This window comes from Dromiciops gliroides, chromosome 3 (genome assembly GCF_019393635.1).
Source record: "Dromiciops gliroides isolate mDroGli1 chromosome 3, mDroGli1.pri, whole genome shotgun sequence".
NCBI classification, from domain to species: domain Eukaryota; kingdom Metazoa; phylum Chordata; class Mammalia; order Microbiotheria; family Microbiotheriidae; genus Dromiciops; species Dromiciops gliroides.
In genome coordinates this window covers 156,814,971-156,834,894 of record NC_057863.1, presented here as the reverse complement: position 1 = coordinate 156,834,894, position 19,924 = coordinate 156,814,971, and the positions used below count along the sequence as shown (strand labels likewise).

Here is a 19,924-nt window from a genome sequence, read left to right as displayed (position 1 = left end):
CTGGCCTTCTTTAGTGCAGGGTGGGTAATGGGGGAGGGAGACAATTTGGAACTTAAAATGTAAAAAATAAAATAAAATTTAATTTTACATATTGTTTGGGAATAAAAAGTGAAAGAGGTCAAAAAAAAGTAAGGAAAGTTATTTGTACAAAAAAATTTGTAGCAGACCTTTTCATTGTGGTAAATAACTGGAAATTGAGGAAATACCCATCATTTGGGGAATGGCTGAACAAGTTGTGGTATGTGATTGTTATGGAATACTATTGTACTTTAAGAAACAACAAGCAAGAAGGTTTCAGAAAAACCTGGAAAGACTTATGTGAACTGATGCAAAATGAAGTGAGCACAACCAGGAGAACATTGAACACAATGCAATATCATATGATTATCAAATGTGAATAACATTTTCAGCAATCCAATGGAATTGTCTTGGATCAAAGGACTCATGATGAAAAAATGCTATCTACCTCCAAAGAGGGAACTAATGAACTCTGAATGCTGATTGAAAAATACTTTTTTTTACATTCTCTATTTTTCTTTTTTGTTTGTTTGGGTTTTCTTTTGCAACATGGCTAATATGGCAATGTGTTTTGACTGATATTATATGTATAAGTGAGATGAAATTGCTTGCCTTCTCAAGGGGGAGGGGCAGGAAGGAAGGAGAGAATTTGAAACTCAAAATGTTAAAAAAAAGTTAGGAAAAAAGTTTACATGTAATTAGTAAATATTTGGCAAAATTAATTTTTAAAAGTTTTTAAAAAGAAAGGAGAGGGTCCTAAAGATTGTTAGATAACAATTACAAAATCTTGATTAGGTGATAACTATGGACTGAATGAAACTCAAAGTAAGAGTAATGGTGGTAGAGAGAAAGCCTGGAGGTGGCAATGGGGAACAGGGAATATGAGGGAAATTGCAGCCAGTGCTTGGAAAGTGTGGCCAGGAAAGCTAATGACATCAGGAAAAGCCCCAAAACTCAAGAGCAGGAAGATAAAAGGAGTGTGAAAAGAAAAGGTTTAAAATGGAAGCAAATTTGTCACTTTTTGATCAAGCATGCCAAAGGGCTGGATAGTTTTAGAGTGGGGCACTGGCGGGGGGGGGGGGGGGTGTCAGTGAGAGACAGAGAACAGGGATTTGAATAGTAATAGTTAGGGGTTCAGACTCACTGAGAAGGGGAAGGGCATGATGTACAGTAATCATTGAGGAATAAGTTCAAATAGGTACTCATCATCCCAATGTGATTTGTCTCAGGTTGAAGTCTTCCCAGGGTATCAAGCAGCAATTTGTGAAGTCTCAGGCACCATAACTGATGGAGTGGGAGTTACAGCAAGTCATAGAAGGTGCTGAGAGGGAGTGAGATGGAATGGCTGCCTACAAGATATAGGACACTAAGAAGTACCTTCCTTTGGTGGCAGGAACATGGAGACAGAAATGTGCCAATGTGTAGTACCAATCCCCAATTTTCCTTAGTCTATCTCTCTTCCTGGGCTAGAACTTGCTCACTCCCCCTACCAATCCATACCAGCAGTTTGGGTTGGTGTCCCAGAGAGGTGGCCACTTGGCTATGAGTCTAATATTCAAGTACTTAATGAATAGTCCTTGTGGTTGACATCCTATAAACACTATAGCTCTATAGCCTTTACTAATTTATTTCTCATGAACACATCAGCCACTAATACTCAACCTTCAATGAAACATTTATCATAAATGCAAAGCAAACACATTTATGTAATTTTATCTCACAATTATACTTCCCCACTCTACAATAATGCATAATGCAGAGTATCCATAGAGTGCGTTGGCACACTCTCAAAATCCCAGGGTAGTGAGGCACATGTGAGAAGTGCCTGGGACCAGGACAACTCACAACTCCATAACTGTAGGCTTCACTGTCCTTGTTCTGTTTAGAGGCTGTACATAAAAGGCCCTTGAAAGGTGTAGTTTCTTGGTTTAACAAATATATCCAGTGCTAACCCGTGCTAAACCATGCTGTGCTTGACATATGAACCAGAATAGTCCATCCACGGAGCTGCTTCTCTGATGCTTTTCTTCCAAGATGTTCCTCTGCTTAGCTAAGCTTATTCCTCTGTAGCAACTGTAGTAGACATCACTTCTGGATTCAGGCTTACTGGATGTGTTCAGCTAAAGTGGTGTTGTAGGGGCAGCTAGGTGGCACAGTAGATAAAGTAGGGGCCCTTGATTCAGGAGGACCTGAGTTCAAATCCAGCCTCAGACACTTGACACTTACTAGCTGTGTGACCCTAGGCAAGTCACTTAACCCCAACTGCCTCACCAAAAAAAAAAAATTTAAGTGGTATAGTACTCTTTTAGGAAAAGTCACTAACCTTCATCCTAAAGTTGGCAAAAGCAACTCCAACTCTATATTCTTGTAGGATTCTTGTACTTCTCCACTTTTCAGCAATATGTGGCAGTGCAGAAAAGTAAGGGGGTACCACAGGAGGGTTTTTTTTGGAGAGAAGATAAGGTTTGAAACAGCCATTATAGTGAATAGGACAGAGAATCAATTATAGAAGAATAAAACTACATTGCTGCAATGAGGATCCACTTGATATTAGATAATAAAATCTGTTGTGGACCCTGTCAAGACATCTACATAACTTCTTACAGCTCCATTCAGCAGAATGTTGATGAATAGAGACAGATGAAGGAATAATCCAGGGTTCAAATTTGGCAAGATATGTGAAATGTACTATGAATTGTTTTTGCTAAACTGCATTTTTTTTCTTTTATAATCATGGCTAAAAGGAATGACTCCCTGGGTAGTGGAGAGGGGAGGGATATATTCAGAAAATAATGTAATGAACCATAGAGTTGATTTGGTACTGGTTAAAAAATAGAGGAGTTGATTAGTGAAACAAATTAGCTCTATGACATAAAGCAGCAAACTAATCTAGTAGTATTTAGTTTTATAGACTCAACTTGATATTCCACAAAAACTGTTGGGAAAACTACAAAATAATATGACAGAAATTAGGTTTTTAATCAACACTTTACACCATATATCAAGATAATTTCCAAATGAATCCATGCCTTAGATATAGAAAACAATATCATGAACAAGTAGAAGGGCAAGGAAGAAATTACTTTTCCCATTTATGGATAGGGGAACAGATCATGGAGAAATGAGGGATACAGATGATCACTGAAGATAAAAAGAAAATTTTTGATTATATAAAATTTAAGAGTTTTTGCAAGAACAAAACCAATGCATTTAAAGTTAAAAAGGGAAAAGCTAAGAAAAAAAAATCTTTGCACTAGTTTTCTCTGTCAATAGCCTCATTTACAAGCTATATCAATCATTCAATAAACATTTATTAAGTGCTTACTGTGTGCCAGGCACAGTGCTAAGTGCTAGGAGGGAAAAAAAGGCAAAAGACAGTCCTTGCCCTCAAGGAGCTTACAATTTAATGGGGGAGACAATATGCAAATGAATATATACAAAGCAAGCTACACACGGGACAAATAGGAAAAAATTAACAGAGAGAAGGCACTGGAATTAAGAGGGGTTAGGAAAGGGTTCCTGTAAAAGGTCAGATTTTAGTTAGGACTTAAAAGGAAACCAGGAAGGTAAGTTATTACAGGAGAAGAGAGACAAAATTTATAAGAATAAGAGCCATTCCCCAATAGATAACAGGCAATTTTTAAAAAGAAAGAAATCCAAATTATAAGTAATCATATAAAAAATGTTCTGAATCACCAGTAAAAGTAGAGAAATATAAGTCAAAGCAACTATGAAGTTCAACCTTACAGCAGATTAGCAAAAATGATAGTTTAAAGAGTCCCGAATAAGCTAAAAGACAAGCCTATATTACACAAAAGTCTACTCCATAGCAGGAATAGCTATGTCATCTTATCTTCTTCTAAAGCATCATATAATATTAATTAAAATAACAATATGTCTTAGGCTTATAGAGATATGACACTTCTTACAAGGTCATGTTTACCTTATTTTAAAGGTAACAGATTGCTTCTTCTGGGGCATCATTTCTGTAATTGGCACAGAGGATAGAGCACTGGACCTTGAGCCAGGAAGATCTGAAGTCAAATTCAGCCTCAGACACTTACTAGTTGTATGATCCTGGGTAAGTCATTTAACCTCTTGGCCTTAATTTCCTCATCTTGTAGAAAGAGAAGAATAATAGCACCTACCTCCCAGAGTTATTGTGAGGATAATATTTATAAAGTGCTATAATAAGTGCTAGCAATTAAATCAAATAGATAATGTCTTCCTTTTCTTCCTCAAACTCCTTCTGCACTCTGAGGAAGAACAACTTTTCATTTTGCTTTCAGACCATCTGTTTGTTTGATTGCAGTCTTAAGCTCATATTTCCTGTATTTTTAAGACAAGCATGTAATATTTTCATTTTATAGCTCTTTTAAGCTCAGTTTTATTGATGCAATAGCAAAATTCCCATATGTTGTGATCAAGCATGTTAACAATTGTGCTCAAATATAATGTAACCTGACCTCAAATTCCTAAGTAATTTTCATAATTCATAGAACAAGACTACTGCTATTTTATACTTTCAGAGTTGAATAAGTCAATTGACCTTTACTAGCTCCAATAGTTAGCTCATCCTAATGGACTGCCTTCCCCACAAAGCAATATCAGGGACCACTTTTGGCAAGGGTTTTTTGTTTTTGTTTTGTGTGGGGCAATGAGGGTTAAGTGACTTGCCTTGGGTCACAAAGCTAGTAAGTGTCAAGTGTCTGAGGCTGGATTTGAATCCAGGGTCGGTGTTTTATCCACTGCATCACCTAGCTGCCCCCATTTGGCAAGGTTTTAATATGCCAGATCATTCAGCAATAAAAAGTCAGATATTACCAAAGTGTAGACTTCTTTGTGCAACATGTTACATGTAGCAATTAATCATCTTCTGAGTTAAAAGGGGTGGCATTACCCTTAGATTTACCACTGGAAATTACTTCCACAATAATTAATATTTCATAAAGATACAAGCTTGGGGCAGCTAGATGGCGCAGTAGATAGAGCACCGGCCCTGGAGTCAGGAGTACCTGAGTTCAAATCTGGCCTCAGACAGAGGCCAGATTACTAGCTGTGTGACCCTGGGCAAGTCACTTAACCCCAATTGCCTCACTAAAAAAAAAAAAGATACAAGCTTAATTTAAAAACCATGTGTACAAAGGTTTGGCTCCCCCCCCCCCATTTTAGTATGGGGAGTGGAATCGAATTGGGCATCGAAAGGTAAAAGTCTATTTTATGCATCTCTTACAAATGAACAAATTCAAAGTAAATAAAGATAAACAATTAAAAATCTAGTTTCTAAATTCTCAGAATAGTAAGAAGTTGTCAGCACTATTATTAAACTTTTTTTTTTGCAGGGCAATGAGGGTTAAGTGACTTGCCCAGGGTCACACAGCTAGTAAGTGTCAAGTGTCTGAGGTCAAATTTGAACTCAGGACCTTCTGAATTCAGGGCCAGTGCTTTATCCACTGTACCACCTAGCTGCCCCTAAACTTCTTTTTTTTAAAAAATGAAAGACTAGTTTTTAAGTACTCTAAAATCATGGTCAGCACCTAACCAAACCAAAAAAGAGCAACAAAAACTATCTTAAAATTGGATATTCCCATCTTTGTGATGTAATTTGAAACAAATATCAGGCTAGAATAAAATCTTGTATAAAGTAAGCTCAAAAGAGATCACTGGTTATGGGGAATGGCTCTAATATAATAATGCAATGTCCAAGGTAACTTTTCTCTCATTTAGTTTTTTATTTCTATTTTTTTTGTGTGAGGCAATTGGGGTTAAGTGACTTGCCCAGGGTCACACAGCTATTAAGTGTTAAGCATCTGAGGTCGGATTTGAACTCAGGTACTCCTGACTCCAGGGCTGGTGCTCTATCCACTGCACCATCTATCTGCCGCCTTTTCCCTCATTTAGAAGCTAAATGCAATCCAGGTTACCTTATGGTATCTCTCTTGAAAACTTATGGTCACATATGACAATTTTATACATTGAATTGAGTGAACTTATCTACTTCCCACATGAATTCATTCTGCAAATCCTCAGCCATGTCTGGCAACCTTCATTCAGTACTTTAATAGAAAGGAAGTTACAGGTCAAAGTTGAAGATCACTGGTAGTAATGGACACAGATACTAAGAATTACATTGTATTTGTTGGTCCTATCAGACTCATTGTATAAGTATCAAATTCTCCAGACACAATATTTTTCAATGTCTCGACTAAAGCTTTTAGTATTATTATTGCAAGGATACTATGATCCTAAATGCTACACATGAAAAGACAGAGAGTGGGGAAAAACAACATCTAGATTAAGAATTTTCTCCCCTTTAAAATAAACTAAATATTTTTGAGACAATGAGCAAAACCAAAAATCTTTATTTAGCAAGAAATGACTCCAGAAACTACTTGTCCAGCCCTATGAAGCAAAACAACTCTAAAAAACTTTAGCACTATGATAATTGCAATGATAAACAATTCCAGAAAACAGAGGATGAAATGTGCTACTCATCTCCTGCCAAAGAAAGGACTAGATTAAAATTCAGAATGACACACACATTTTTGAACATGCTCAATGTATAAATGGTTTGCATATTTGTGATGGGGGGGTTGCTTTCCCTTTCTATTCAATTGGGGGAGCTGGAAGGGAGGGAAAAATGTGCATAAAACAAATGTTTCATTGCCAATCTTTTTTTTTACTCTCTGTATTCCAAAAATGTTCATGCTTGCTAGTAATTTAAAAATTGAAAAAAAGAAAAGTTGATTTAAAACAAAAGTTCCTTTGTCAAGGCCTTTGGTAGTCAGGGTGTTTTCTAGTTAATTTTACTTTAAATTGGGCATTTGGGAAATGAGTGACAGCATAATACCTAAGCAGCTTCTGTATAGTAACCTAAGCACAGGGACAGAAGAAATACTAACAAGTACATTCTGCAGAAAAGGAGATTTTTGCAGAGCACCACAATCAGAGACTAGTGCAAGCAAAAGAAATAGATCAACTTGGAATTCAGTAATCAGAGATGGGATGGCCCCAATTTGAACAAAACCAGCATATAACTAACATGAATGGAAGACAAAGAATCCACAAACATGGACAGTCTCCATAGTCCATAGCCAACCAGGAGACAGATTAACTGTGTGCCCAGGGGCAAAAATAACTGTCACTTGCAGCAGTAGCCTGAGTCCACAAGGATAACAAACACCACCACGATCAGCAGCAAAATCTTCAATTAGGTAAAAGAAATATTATTCAAAACACATGGCAAAAACAAGGGTGTTTGCAAATAGGTTGTTTAAGGAGCTTAATTACCACTTTACCAAAACCTAGGTGAGAATCTTTGCTTAAATCAAGTTCCCCCATTCTCTGGAGAAATTCTAAAAAGCAGCTTTTCTAGAACTTTTTACATGTTGATTAAATTTCCTTTCTCTCTTTATACTTGTTCACTTCAGGATAGAATCTCATTAATTATTATTATTAATTCAAAATAATATTCTCATATTGCTTATTTCCCAGTGAATTATATAGTTAAATATCTATAAGCACCATGATTGCTGAGTGTAAATTTCTACACTGTTTATTGTTCAATAAGTAATTAAATAAATCTCTTGGAAACTATGTTTTTGGGCAATAATACTTGTGCGGTTTACAATCTTGGTATTTTCTTTTTCTTTTTTTTTTTATGGGGCAATGGGGTTAAGTGACTTGCCCAGGGTCACACAGCCAGTAAGTGTCAAGTGTCTGAGGCCAGATTTGAACTCAGGAACTCCTGAATCCAGGGCCGGTGCTTTTATCCACTGCGCCACCTAGCCGCCCCACAATCTTGGTATTTTCATGATGTAATTTCTATAACCAATCAAGAAAAATGAATAAGGATAGCTAAAACATAGCTGATGAGAATCCTAGCAAAGTGCCATTAGTATTCTAATATGAACCAATGATATTCAATCCCCAGGATCCTTTGAGAAAGAAGATACATAAGGAAAGAGATTATAGAAACCAAATTCCACACTATATCCTTTAGTTAGCTTGAATGCCAGGATTTCCACTTAAAAGTGAAATACGCTTTCTAAAATCACAGGCTCAAATCTTGCAGGGACTAGGAGTCATATCTGAAAAACCTACATCATAATCCAAGTAATCTTGGGTTCTTTCCATTCCATGGTAAGCAAAGGAGTTACAGATTTTCTAAATTAAACATGGAGAGGTTAGAATCTGGTTATCTGTACCCCCAACCTGCATTATACCTTCACCACCAGTATTTCTTTGCCTGATACAGCAATGAGGATAAGGTTAGTTTAGGTTATCCAAAACTAAGTAACTCCTAGTATTGTCACTATTATAAAAAGCCGAGAACTAAGGGTTGGGTTTTTGGTTTTTTTGTGGGGTTTTGTTGGTGGTTTGAATTATAGTTCTGATACTAGCTGTATGAACATGAGCAAATCACTGAATTTCCCTGAGCCTCAGTTTCCTCATATGTCAAATGAGGTTAATGACACCTGTAGCAGCCACCTCACAGGATTGCTATGAAGACCAAATGTGTATATAGAGCTCTGTAAACTTTAAATAACTATATTTTCAGATATTTTTTAAAAAATAATATCTCTTCCTTTTCTTTTTGGGGATTTGTACCTGTGACTTCATTCCCTTGTGTGAGGAAGTTCAAGTGCTCTATCAATGCAGTTGGCAGCTATTCTCCTATATAACAGCCTTAGAGAATTACCCTGGGTCATAGGGCTAGTATGTGTTAGTAAGGACTAGATTCCATTTCTTCATGGCTCCACCAAACTTCCAATTTCATTATGGCTGAACTAATTCCAACACCAAATTCTTGCCACAGATACATGCTGCAAGAATACAGAACAATCCTATTGGCCTGGATTTCCATCACCTTGTATATATATCTAAAGGGCACAGTTTTGTTTTGCTGGTTTTTATTTCCCTGTAGACAAACTGCTTGGAGGTAGACCTGTGCAAAATAAAATAAAATAATAAAATAAAATAAAGGCTATGATGCACCAAATTGAGTCATTCCTCAGCAAGAATGGGGAAGAGGGGGGAAAAAAGGCAGCCAGATGTGCAAAACTCCAAAGAGCTTTCTTTTACCTCATCCTAACAATGAAGCCAATTTAAAAACCAATCTTCAAAGCCCTTCTCACTCTTAGGATGGGAAAAGCCAAGTAAAGAAAAATACGATCAACCGACAGGGACAAATGGTCTCCTAGGTCAACTAGACCACATTCAATTCTTCCACAATCTGCATAGCGGTTTTGGATCTAAGATTATGCTGTCTACTGAAGGACAAGAGTTATGGTTTGTTAAGGGAATCTAGTGAGATCCTAGCTTGGTTCATAAGGAATGGACTACACGTGCTAGAGAAAGGCTGCAAGCAAGAGAAAACATAAACTGCATTACAAGAGTCACAGAGGAAAGATCCGTTCTCTCTCGACCAGTCTGCTAAACAAATAACTGGAAATTCAATGTGATTTTTTACCACAGAACAGGATAAAAAAAAAAAAAGGCACACTAGCCACGCTGCTTTTATATGTCCTGCTAAGCTGTTCCAGATGAAAATCAAGATTTTTTTTTCCCCCTCCAAGTCCTTGCATTCAACAAGCCCAAGGGGCTACACGGGGAACTCATTCCTTTGTAAGGCTCAATCAAGGGGACACAGAACAGATTCCCCACACCAGCAGGAAGCAATGAGTTGCCCATTTGGCATTACAGCTATAAATGCACTTCAGACTCATTAAGAGGAATTTATCCTTTGATTTAAAAATAAACAGACGCACACTCAGCACCAAGCTGGATCACACATTTAAAGTTTCCTAAATTTAAGATTTTAAAATCACATTAAAAAGATTTTTTTTTAATGTGCACCATATTTTCTTTTTCAAAGACAGAAGTTTGCCACACGTGGAAGTGGGGGGGGGGGGGGGGAGATGAAATCCAACTTGTGTTCTGACCAGATCCGTCTTTGTCACACAGGTCTAGGGACTGAAGTGTAACTTTGTGACCAGATCTGTACAAGCTCCGGACACTTCGCAGGACACCCAATCAGATTTAACAACCATCCGCCAGATTCTCGGCTCTAGGGACGAAGATTTACAGCCAAGCGTCCAGAAGAAGCTTCCCAGGGCTGTCACCGAAGAGCAGGGATGGGGGCGGGGTAGTTCGGTTAAGAAGGAAAGGGGCTGGAGACCCAGGGTCCCTGGGATTCCTCCGGCGGGGGAGGGGGGCCGGTAAAGAAGAGCAATGGTAAGCGTACTCCCATGCTAGCGCTGCCCCGGGAGTCCAACAGGGCACCCGAAATCGCCTACTATTGTTATATTACTGCCGTGTCCACCAGCCCGGCCCAGGAACCTCCGGCTTCCAAACAGCCCCACCCACCACCCTATCTCCTACCGAGGCGAAGCCATCCTCACCTGCCCCATGCCCCCACTCCTCTTCCAGGGGCCGCCCAAGGTCCGATCTCCTGCTCCTGGGCCCTTCACCACCACCACCACCACCATCACCACCCAGCTTTCTCCAGTAGCCGAGAGACTTCCACAAGTTGGTGGAGCTGCAGTTGTCCTCCCTCTGTCCACACTCACACCTCCCTCTCGGGTACAAGACTGATACCCTCCCCTTTCTCGGACCTGGCCTCTCCGCACCGCCCCCCCCCCCCACTCCTTCCCCAGTCTTCATTGTTCCCATAGCAGCTCTTACTTACCTCCACGTCTCGGGACTGGAGCTGGAGCTGGGGCTGGGGCTGGGGCTAGGGCTGGGGCTGGGGCTGGAGCTGCCGCCGCAACCCAGCGTCCGGGGCTCGGGCTCCTGCTACTCCCCGTGTTCCTCCTCCTCCTCCTCCTCCTCCCCCGCGCCGCGGGCCCCGGGCTGCTGAGAGAGGCTGCTGCTGCTGCTGCTCGCGCGGCTCCCGGACTGGGGCTGCAGCGGCTGCTTTCTATTAATACTCCCGGACTCTGGTGGCTCCCGTCTCCGGCGCGCAAGTAAAGCTGGCAGGGGCCGGCGGAGGTCCGAGCCATTAAAGGGTTCCCGGAGATGGAGAAGAAGGGGAGGAGCAGGAGAACGAAAGACGAGGGGAGAAGGAGAGGGAAGGTAGCGGGCTCAGGGTCGCCATGTCCGGCTCGACGCCTAGGCAAACACCATTTGCACGGGAGAAGCCCGAGAGGCGGTGGCCGTGCCTCTCTCCTTCCCCGCCCCCTTTTCCCTCCCCACCCCTTCAAATCAAACTCAAAAGGCGGAACGGCGACTGCAAAGACGCCGGCCACGGGCTTGCCTCCGGTAGACCCGGCCGGCGAGCGGGAACTGAACTCGGCGGCCCCAACGCCGCGGTGGCCGCACCTCCCCGCCCCTAAGCCTGCCCCCTCCGGAGGGGGGAGGGGGGAAAGAAGGCGAGGGTGGGGGGAAGGGGAAGCTACGGTCGGGAAGAGAGAGGGAGAGGGAGAGCTACAGCCCCCTCCAGCGTTCGGCCCCGCTTCCAGCCAGCTTGATTCCCAGGCGCCGCCCCGCCCCGCCCCGCCCCAAGCTCCCGGGGAGACCCCAGGACACGCCCCGGGTCCGGGGGACGCAGCTTGGGGGGCAGCGCCGAAAGGAAGCCAAGAGGTGCCTGGGCAGGCTGTCGCCGCCGCAGCCCCTGCAGCGGGAGCCTCTGGGCTGGGGATCGTCACCCATCCTCCCCCACCCGGCACAAACAATGCTCCCCTCTCCCCGAAGAGACAACCCCCTCCCCCAGGCTCCACGCGGGACTCCCTAGCCTAGCTCCTGATCTTAACTGAAGGTCGGGGCATGTTTTCTTTCTGCGACGCCACCAAGAAGGGAACGAAAATGGGAGAAGGAAGAGGGACGTCTGAGCCTTTCTTTATATCTTTTACGAGAAAAAGCTGCTAAAAGAAAGAAAACTAGCCAGGCTGATGAACAGGTAAAGCTTGAGACCGTAGAGAGGTTTGCACAGAATAACTGAGGGTAGCAAGACCCCAGGATTTCTCCCAGTCTCTCCCTGGGGTAATCTGAAGCGGCGTCCCACCTAGCTACCCACCTAAGTGTGTCTTGCCTTCCGCGGTCCCCTGGGGACAGGAGCTCGTCTTTGCTGCGAAAGCACCCGCGCCAGCCCTTTCCTCCAGCGCGGCGCTCCTCCTCTCCCGCGCCACTGCTACCTACAGGCGGCAAAGGGGTTAATCCCGAAGGGATCAGCTGCCACAAAAGCCCATCCCACCCGGCTGGAGGAGCCTTAAGTGGGCCCTAGGTCAGACGTAACCGGTATCCTTGTCTGTTCCCACCCATTCCGGCCCTTCCTTCCCTCTCCTGGACTTTGCTGCAAGGACAGATTCGCTCTGGTGGGAGGCACACCTGGATTCCAGCCCTTCAATCCCCTGCCCCGCACTCTCCCCACAGCAAGAAGCGTGGCTCTCCTGAGAGCAGACAAAGTCCTTATAACCAGTTTATTATTTTTTTTTTTTCCGTGGGGGAGAATGCACTCCCTTGGCTGGAAAGGCTCTCGGACTCTGACCCCAGCCATTTGCAATGCTCCTGTGAACTCAAAAAGACCAGGAGGGCGTGCTCCAGTGGCCCGACTGACAAAAGAGAGACTGTTCCAGCAGGTGTTGCCATAAGTATTCGCCTTTTAGACTGCTATCTTTCTTTACCGCCCCTCCTGCACCTTCTGAGCTTCCCGGTTCTCTCTCTTTTCCCTTATCTTAACAGATAAGATCTCTCTTGCCCCCACCCTTTTTTCTTTCTTTCTTTCTTTCTTTTTTTTTTTAAATCTGAAAAGTCCTTTGTGGCAGTTGTTCAGAATCTGAGCTGCAAGAGATATGAACGAGAAAAACAAAAAGGTACAAGCAGATCTTCCTGCCATTATATCCACTAAAAAGGTCTCACGTTTTTGTGTGTGTTCAAATCAAAGGGACACTGGACCCTTTCCAGTCTGACTCCTACTCAGGATTATAGATCCTAGGCTGTCCGAATGTCTCCACTAACAAGAAAAGTTTTAATAAACAGTACAGTATTTATATTTACCATCAATGCCAACTTGTGGGTCAGGAAGAGTATCCCTTATTTTGGACAACTTAAAATTTACAGATAAGCCAAATGTCTCACTTTCGCCCAGACTCAAACCTTTAAGGAGACCTCATTTTAATGAATGGCTCCAAGAGACTTTAAAATTTTTCATCTCATTTCTTTGGCCCTCCATATGTAGTAAAAATCCAACTGAAGATGGCAAGGTCAAACAGTAGATCTAAGGAAGTTCAACAATAAGTCTAGTGGAGCTGAGTCTCACAGTGTGAGGGAGCCATTAGGTTAAGCTCAGGGGCTAGCCTCCCTCTCCAGTTGAGTGGTTTTAATATTATTCCAGGGATTAGCAGGAGTGAAATGTAATGAAAAGAGAACTGAGCTAGGAGTCAAAAGACATCTCATTAACTAGCTGGTATGACCTTGGGTAAGATATTTGCCCCTCTCTAGACCTCAGTTTCCTTGCCTGTAAAATTGGGTATTGGATGAGAATATATGTATGATACTTTTTGGCTCCAAAATTTGTATAATTTTTAATTAAATTGAAAATAATTTTAAAAGGTTCCTTATCTCAAGAGCTAAATACAGTATTAGTTATGAGAAGGTAAGTGCCAGGGTACTCAAAAAAATCTAATTAGCTCAGGAAAATCCCAAATCCTTCCCAATTCACAAACCGAATTATGAGTATATATCATAGATACATACCTCAGAAGAGACTTCAGAAACCATCTAGCCTACTCCCCCTCCTTTTATAAAGGAGGAAATTAAGGCTCAGGGAGGTCTAAACTTGCCCAGTGTCACAAAGATGAAAGATAGATGGATGAATGGATGGATAGATGAATAATATAGACATAGAAACATAGATGGAGACAGAGACACATACATATATATACACACAAATACTGCCTATATATGTGTTGTATATATACATGTGCATTTATAAACTATATATACACATATATAATTATAGATTATATATAATCTCAAAGGTGGGATTATATATGCTATATATCTATTATATACATATAATAAATGCATTATAGATCATATCTGTAATCTCAGAGGAGGCATTTGAATGGAGCTCCTCAATTCAGAACCAGTACTCTTTCCCGTCAGTCAACAGGCATTCATTATGTGCCAGCTATGGGCACTGTGCTAAATACTAGGTATATAAAGAAAGGAAAAAGACAATTCAGTCTCTCAATGATTCTAAGTGAGAAGATAATAGGAAAACAACAATATCTTCAGTAAAGAAATTCCTGGAAAAGCAAAAATTATCTGTCATTTTTTGTCAGTTATTCAACACATTTAAGCTTAAAAATTCAGAAACCTTTAGGTCCCCAGTTAATCCTCATTGTTTTCATCAATTTCCAGTGCTGCGCTCAACTGGTCAAAAAACTTTATGTACATCTCAGAGCTGTTCTAGATAAAGAAGCAGTCACCTCATACCTAACATCTGCTTTTCAAACCTTCTGAAATCTTTTCTTTTCTCACCGCCTCTCCAATCTCACATCTCCTGGAGTCTGAAGAAGAATATTAGAATGCATAGCTCTTTGGGAGAAGTAAAGTAGAATAAGGTAAAAAGTGAGACTTGCTGGTCCATCCTTTTTTTCCCTTTGCTTTTCTAAAAAATAGTAGAAATCCAGGAAAGTGTCAAAAAGAGCATCATACTGCAAATATTTTGAATTCAGCTATAGTCTTGCCTTTTGATTTCTGGAGAGTGAAATGGGGACTATAGGTCATGTTTGAAGATTACTTGAAATTCTTGCATTACCAACATGCAGGCCTCCTTCTCTCAATGATGACTCCTCCAGGGGCCTCCATTTGGGGAAGAATTCTAGGTCCTTCAAACCTTATTCCCCTCCCTGTTCTACTTCTGACATTTCAGAGTTCAACACCATGCCCTGGGACAAGTACCTTTCTTTCCCCCCACCCCTTCAATTTCCTTTTGTTTTGTCTTAGATTTAAGCTCTTTGAGAGCTGGATCTTTCTACTTACATTTGTACCCCCAATGTTTTGCACAGTGCCTGGCATAGAGTAAGTGCTTAATAAATTCTTGCTGCCTGCCTGCCTACTTGCCTGTGAGAGGAATTAGGATTGTGATGAGAAAGTTATAAATGCATTATGTTCATGCCTCCATTTTTTTGAAGCTTTGTTCAATTATATTATATTATTTTATTTTAGTAAACATTTTTATTTAAAGTTTTGAGTTCCAAATTCTCTCCCTCTTCTTCTCCCTCTCCTCTCCGCTCCCTGAGGCAGTAAGCAATCAGATATAGGCTATGCTTGTACAATTACATAAAACATTTCCAAATTAGTCATTTTGTATAAGAAAACTTGAATAAAAGAAAAAATGAAAGAAAGTGAAAAATAGCATGCTTCAGTCTGTGTTCAATCAATATCAGTTCTTTCAGATGCCCAAAGGGCTACAGAACTGTGCATACCTCTTGATCCAGCAATATGGCTGCTAGGTTTATATCCCAAAGACATGCCAAAAAAGGGGAAAAGACCTATTTGTAAAAAAAAATAATAAATTTTTTATATATATATATATATATATATATATATATATATATATATATATATATATCTCAGCTCTTTTTGTGGTGGCTAAGAATTGGAAATCAAAGGAATGCCTGTTGGGGAACCCAGGAGGCTCTCTGTTGCCCCTCTGACTGAGTTCCCCCTACCCATGCTTGGGCCTTGGTCACTGAGGCAGCAAGTCTCCTAGGAAACTTTGTGGTCAAGGCCTGAATTCCTGAGACAATGCTTGGCTGGCCTCCCAGGGGTCCAAAGAATCAGCTGTACAAACTTTGCTCTGTTAAGGCCTAGAACAGGTTCTGACAGGTCAAGGTTGAAAGGTTGAAAGATTACTCTTATTCTCTAGAATTATTCTTGCAGAGATTTTATTTGATTAACTTTGTGGGGTTTTGCTATAAATACTGGGCTATCCTGGATAATAAAATGCACACAGTTTATCACACATAATGTGGTGCTGATGTGTCAATGATTAATCGTCTCTCATCCTTAACCCCCATCGTTAGGGCATTGGCCCTCGACCCCGACAAATGCCCATCAATTGGGGAATGACTGAACATACTGTGGTATGATTGTAATGGAATACTATTGTGCTATAAGAAATGAAAAGCAGGATGATTTCAGAAAGATCTGGAAAGACGTGTATGAACTGATGTATAGTGAATTGAGCAGAGCCAAGAGAACATTGTGCACAGAGACAACAGTATTGTCTGAGGAAGAACTGTGAATGACTTGACTATTCTCAACAATACAACGATTCAAGACAATCCTAAAGGACTATTGAAACACATTATCCACCTCAAAGAAAGAACTGATATTGATGGATCAGACTGAAGCATGCTATTTTTCACTTTCTTTCATTTTTTTTCTTTTATTCAAGTTTTCTTGTACAAAATGACTAATATGGTAATGTTTTACATAATCATACATGTATGACCCATATCTGATTGCTTTCCACCTCAGGGAGGGGGGAGGAGAGAGAGAAAAGGACATATAAAAATTGGAACCCAAAAATATAAATAAAAATATTTATTACTTTAAAAAAAAAAAGAAAAAATATCAGTTCTTTGGAGGTGGATAGTATGCTTTATCATTAGTCCTTTGAGATTTTCTTGGATCATTGTATTGCAAAGAAGAGCGAAGTTTATCACAGTTGATCATCACACAATATTGCTGTCACTGTGTACAATGCTCTCCTGGTTCTTCTCACTTCACTGTATGTCAGTTCATATAAGTCTTTCCAGGCCTTTCTGAAATCATCCTGCTTGTCATTTCGTATAGCACAATAATATTCCATTACAATCATATACCACAGCATGTTCAGTCATTCCCCAATTGATGGGCATTCCTTTGATTTCCAATTCTTAGCCACCATAAAAAGAGCTGCTATAAATATTTTTGTACAAATAGATATTTTTCTCTTTTGGGTTATGTCTTTCAGATAGAAACCTAGCAGTGGTATTGCTGGCCTTATAGCCCTTTGGGCATAGTTCCAAATTGCTCTCCAAAATGGTTGGATCAGTTCATAACCCTACCAACAGTGGATTAGAGTCCCAGTTTTCTCACATCCCCTCCAATATTCAATATTTTCTTTTTCTTTTTTTTGTTATATTTGTCACTCTGCTAGGTGTAAGGTGATATCTCAGAGTTGTTTTAATTTTCATTTCTCTGATAAATAGTGAAAGCACTTTTTCTTATGACTATAGAGAGCTTTAGTTTCTTTGTCTGAAAACTACCTGCTCATATCCTTTGACCATTTATCAATTGGGGAATGACTTGTATTTTTATAATTTGACTCAGTTGTCTATATATTTGATAAATGAGGTTTTTATCAGTGATAGTTGTTGCAAAACTTCTTTCCTAGTTTTCTGCTTTCCTCATAATTTTGGTTACATTGGGTTTGTGCAAAAGCTTTTCAATTTTATAACATTAATATTACCTATTTTATATTTTAATACTTTTTGGGGGGTGGGACAATGAGGGTTAAGTTACTTGCCCAGGGTCACACAACTAGTGTCAAGTGTCTGAGGCTGGATTTAAACTCAGGTCCTCCTAAATCCAGGGCTGGTGCTTTATCCACTGTGCCACCTAGCTGCCACCTCCTATTTTATATTTTGTAAAATATATCTCTCTATATCTTCTTTGGTCCTAAATTCTTCCCCTGTCCACAAATCTGACAAACTATTCCATGCTCTCTTAGTTTGCTTATGGTATCACCCTTTATGTATAAATCATGTACCCATTTTGACCTTATTTTAGTATATGGTGTGAGATGTTGGTCTATACCTAGTTTTTTCCATATTATGTGTATTCCTCCTAAGGATAACTAATCTCCTTGTAGTCTTGTTTTATAGTTATACATTTAAGGTCCTAATTAAAACAACCTTCATATCCACAAGTGTTATGATAGGATTTATAATATTGATTGAATGAAAAAAGCATTTGTTAATGTGGTAAAAATTATTTGTGGTAAAAATTATTAGAATTTAGCTGACTCATTTGGGAGGGGCCACACCTGGCCCACCCTGAAGTTACATATGCTACTGAGATCAGAAGGAGAACTCTTCATAGGCAGTTTTGTGGGGGGGGCGGTTTGGGGGGGTGGTTAAGTCAATTTTATTTTATTTTCAGTCCTAAAGTCTCCCCCCATAGGCAGTTTTTGAAGGACCTCCCCTTTTGGGGGAGGAAGATTGAATGCTCCCTGAGGGGAGGCTGAGGTGCTTCTGGAATGCTAGTTCTCTCTCTTCTGCCTTTCCGGTGAGCAACTGCAGATGTCCCAGGTGTGGTGAGTGAACACAAATTCCTTTGAATTAGCTTAATTGGAAATGATCTGGGGATTGCATAGACTTAGTTTAGAGTTAAGGAGAATTTATCTGCATTTCTTTTTTCCCTATTTCCTTATCTTTGATTTTTATTAATTTCACCTTTGTTGTTTAATTAATTCCCAAGTAATAAAATCTGATCTTTTTGTGGAAATAAAGCTGTCAGGCTCCTTTCTTATTGGCCTAGGAGAAATATCTAAAAGGGCAGTTCAGAGGGGAGGGAGCTTTGAATCTAAAGGTCCCTCATTATTTCTGGGACCCCAACATTTCAATGAGTCACCCAATTAACTTTCCATATATTAAATTTTGGCCCCTACATTAAGCACTTACTATGTGCCAGTGACTGCTAACCTCTGGGAATACCAAGACAAGTTAGTGAGTCTTGCTTTCAAGGGACCAATTGCCCTCTATTAAGGCAGCCTATTAAGGTCTACATATTAAGGTTGACCCTATTAAGGTCAACACTTAAAGGGGAGCTAAATTGGAAAGAGGCAAGGGAGGTAGCAACTCAAGACAGAATGAAAAGGGCTGGAAAATAGTGTGGGAACCTATTCTGATCAAGATAAAGTGAAGGTCACCTATCAGAGCCCAAGGTCCCCAAGCAGTTTTAGTAGGAATCAAAGGGAGACCAGAATGCTTCCTGCTTTGGAAATTAGTGGGAAGTGGTATGATTACCTGGTTCCAGGCAAGATAAGGAGGGTTCACCTAGGAGAACCCTGGTCCCAAGAGCAGTATCTGAGATTATTTATGTAATCCATGCCCTTGTAACTAATAAGTGATATATATACAATGTTATATTATTTACAAATCTATTTGCAGTGACTCATTTGGATATCAAAACCTCAGAGGTGAGTAGTATAACTATTCTAATTTCCATTGACCAGATGAGAATACTGAGATTGGAAAGTAAAATGACCTCCCCAAGGTCACTGCTAATATGAAACAGATCTGGGACTTAAACCTAGGTTTTCTAATATGAATCTAATGCTTGTTACTCCAGAATACCACATTTTATATCCCAAAATGCATATTTTCAGAAGGAAGTCAAGAAAAATATTTTCCCCTACAAAAGCTCATATAACCCAACAAATAGACAATATTTAGGTCCCAAATCTGAAACTTAAAATTTTATATGGCCCACCTCCATGCCACAATGAAGCATTAGAATTAGGACTTGATCCAGTCTTGTGGTCTTATGAAATGTGACCTATGTATCTGAATAATATCCAGCCCCAGGTTCTCCCCTAAGCTTCAGTCCCCCATTACCAATTATCAGTTGGTCATTTCAAACTGGATATTCTGGAGATGTCTAAAACTTAACTCATTATCTTTCCTCTTAAATCTTATCCTCTTCCAACTTCTGTATTTATCTTGTAGGGACTATTGTGCTTTTTTTTTTAATGTATAAGGTATTTTATTTTTTCCGTTACATGTAAAGATAGTTCTCAACTTTTGTTTATACAAGCTTTACAATTTCAGATTTTTCTCCCTCCCTCCCCTCCCTCCCCCTCCCCTAGACAGCAGGTAATCTGATATAGGTTATATCTATATATCTC

The 19,924-nt window shown here is 40.3% G+C and overlaps 1 protein-coding gene across 3 annotated transcripts in view; it reads right to left on the bottom strand.

The window, feature by feature from the left end:
• The window catches only part of FARP1 (FERM, ARH/RhoGEF and pleckstrin domain protein 1), a 339,566-nt gene extending 326,764 nt beyond the window's left edge, over window positions 1–12,802 (bottom strand). Inside the window, exon 1 of one of the 3 annotated variants that reach the window (XM_043998981.1) lies at window positions 12,035–12,802. The gene's annotated coding sequence lies outside the window, so the exon portion shown is untranslated. Of the gene's footprint in view, window positions 1–10,421; window positions 10,521–10,708; window positions 10,843–12,034 lie in introns of those variants that run through there. The other 2 variants (XM_043998982.1, XM_043998983.1) reach the window with 2 other exon arrangements.
• Between the last annotated feature and the right edge of the window lie 7,122 nt (window positions 12,803–19,924).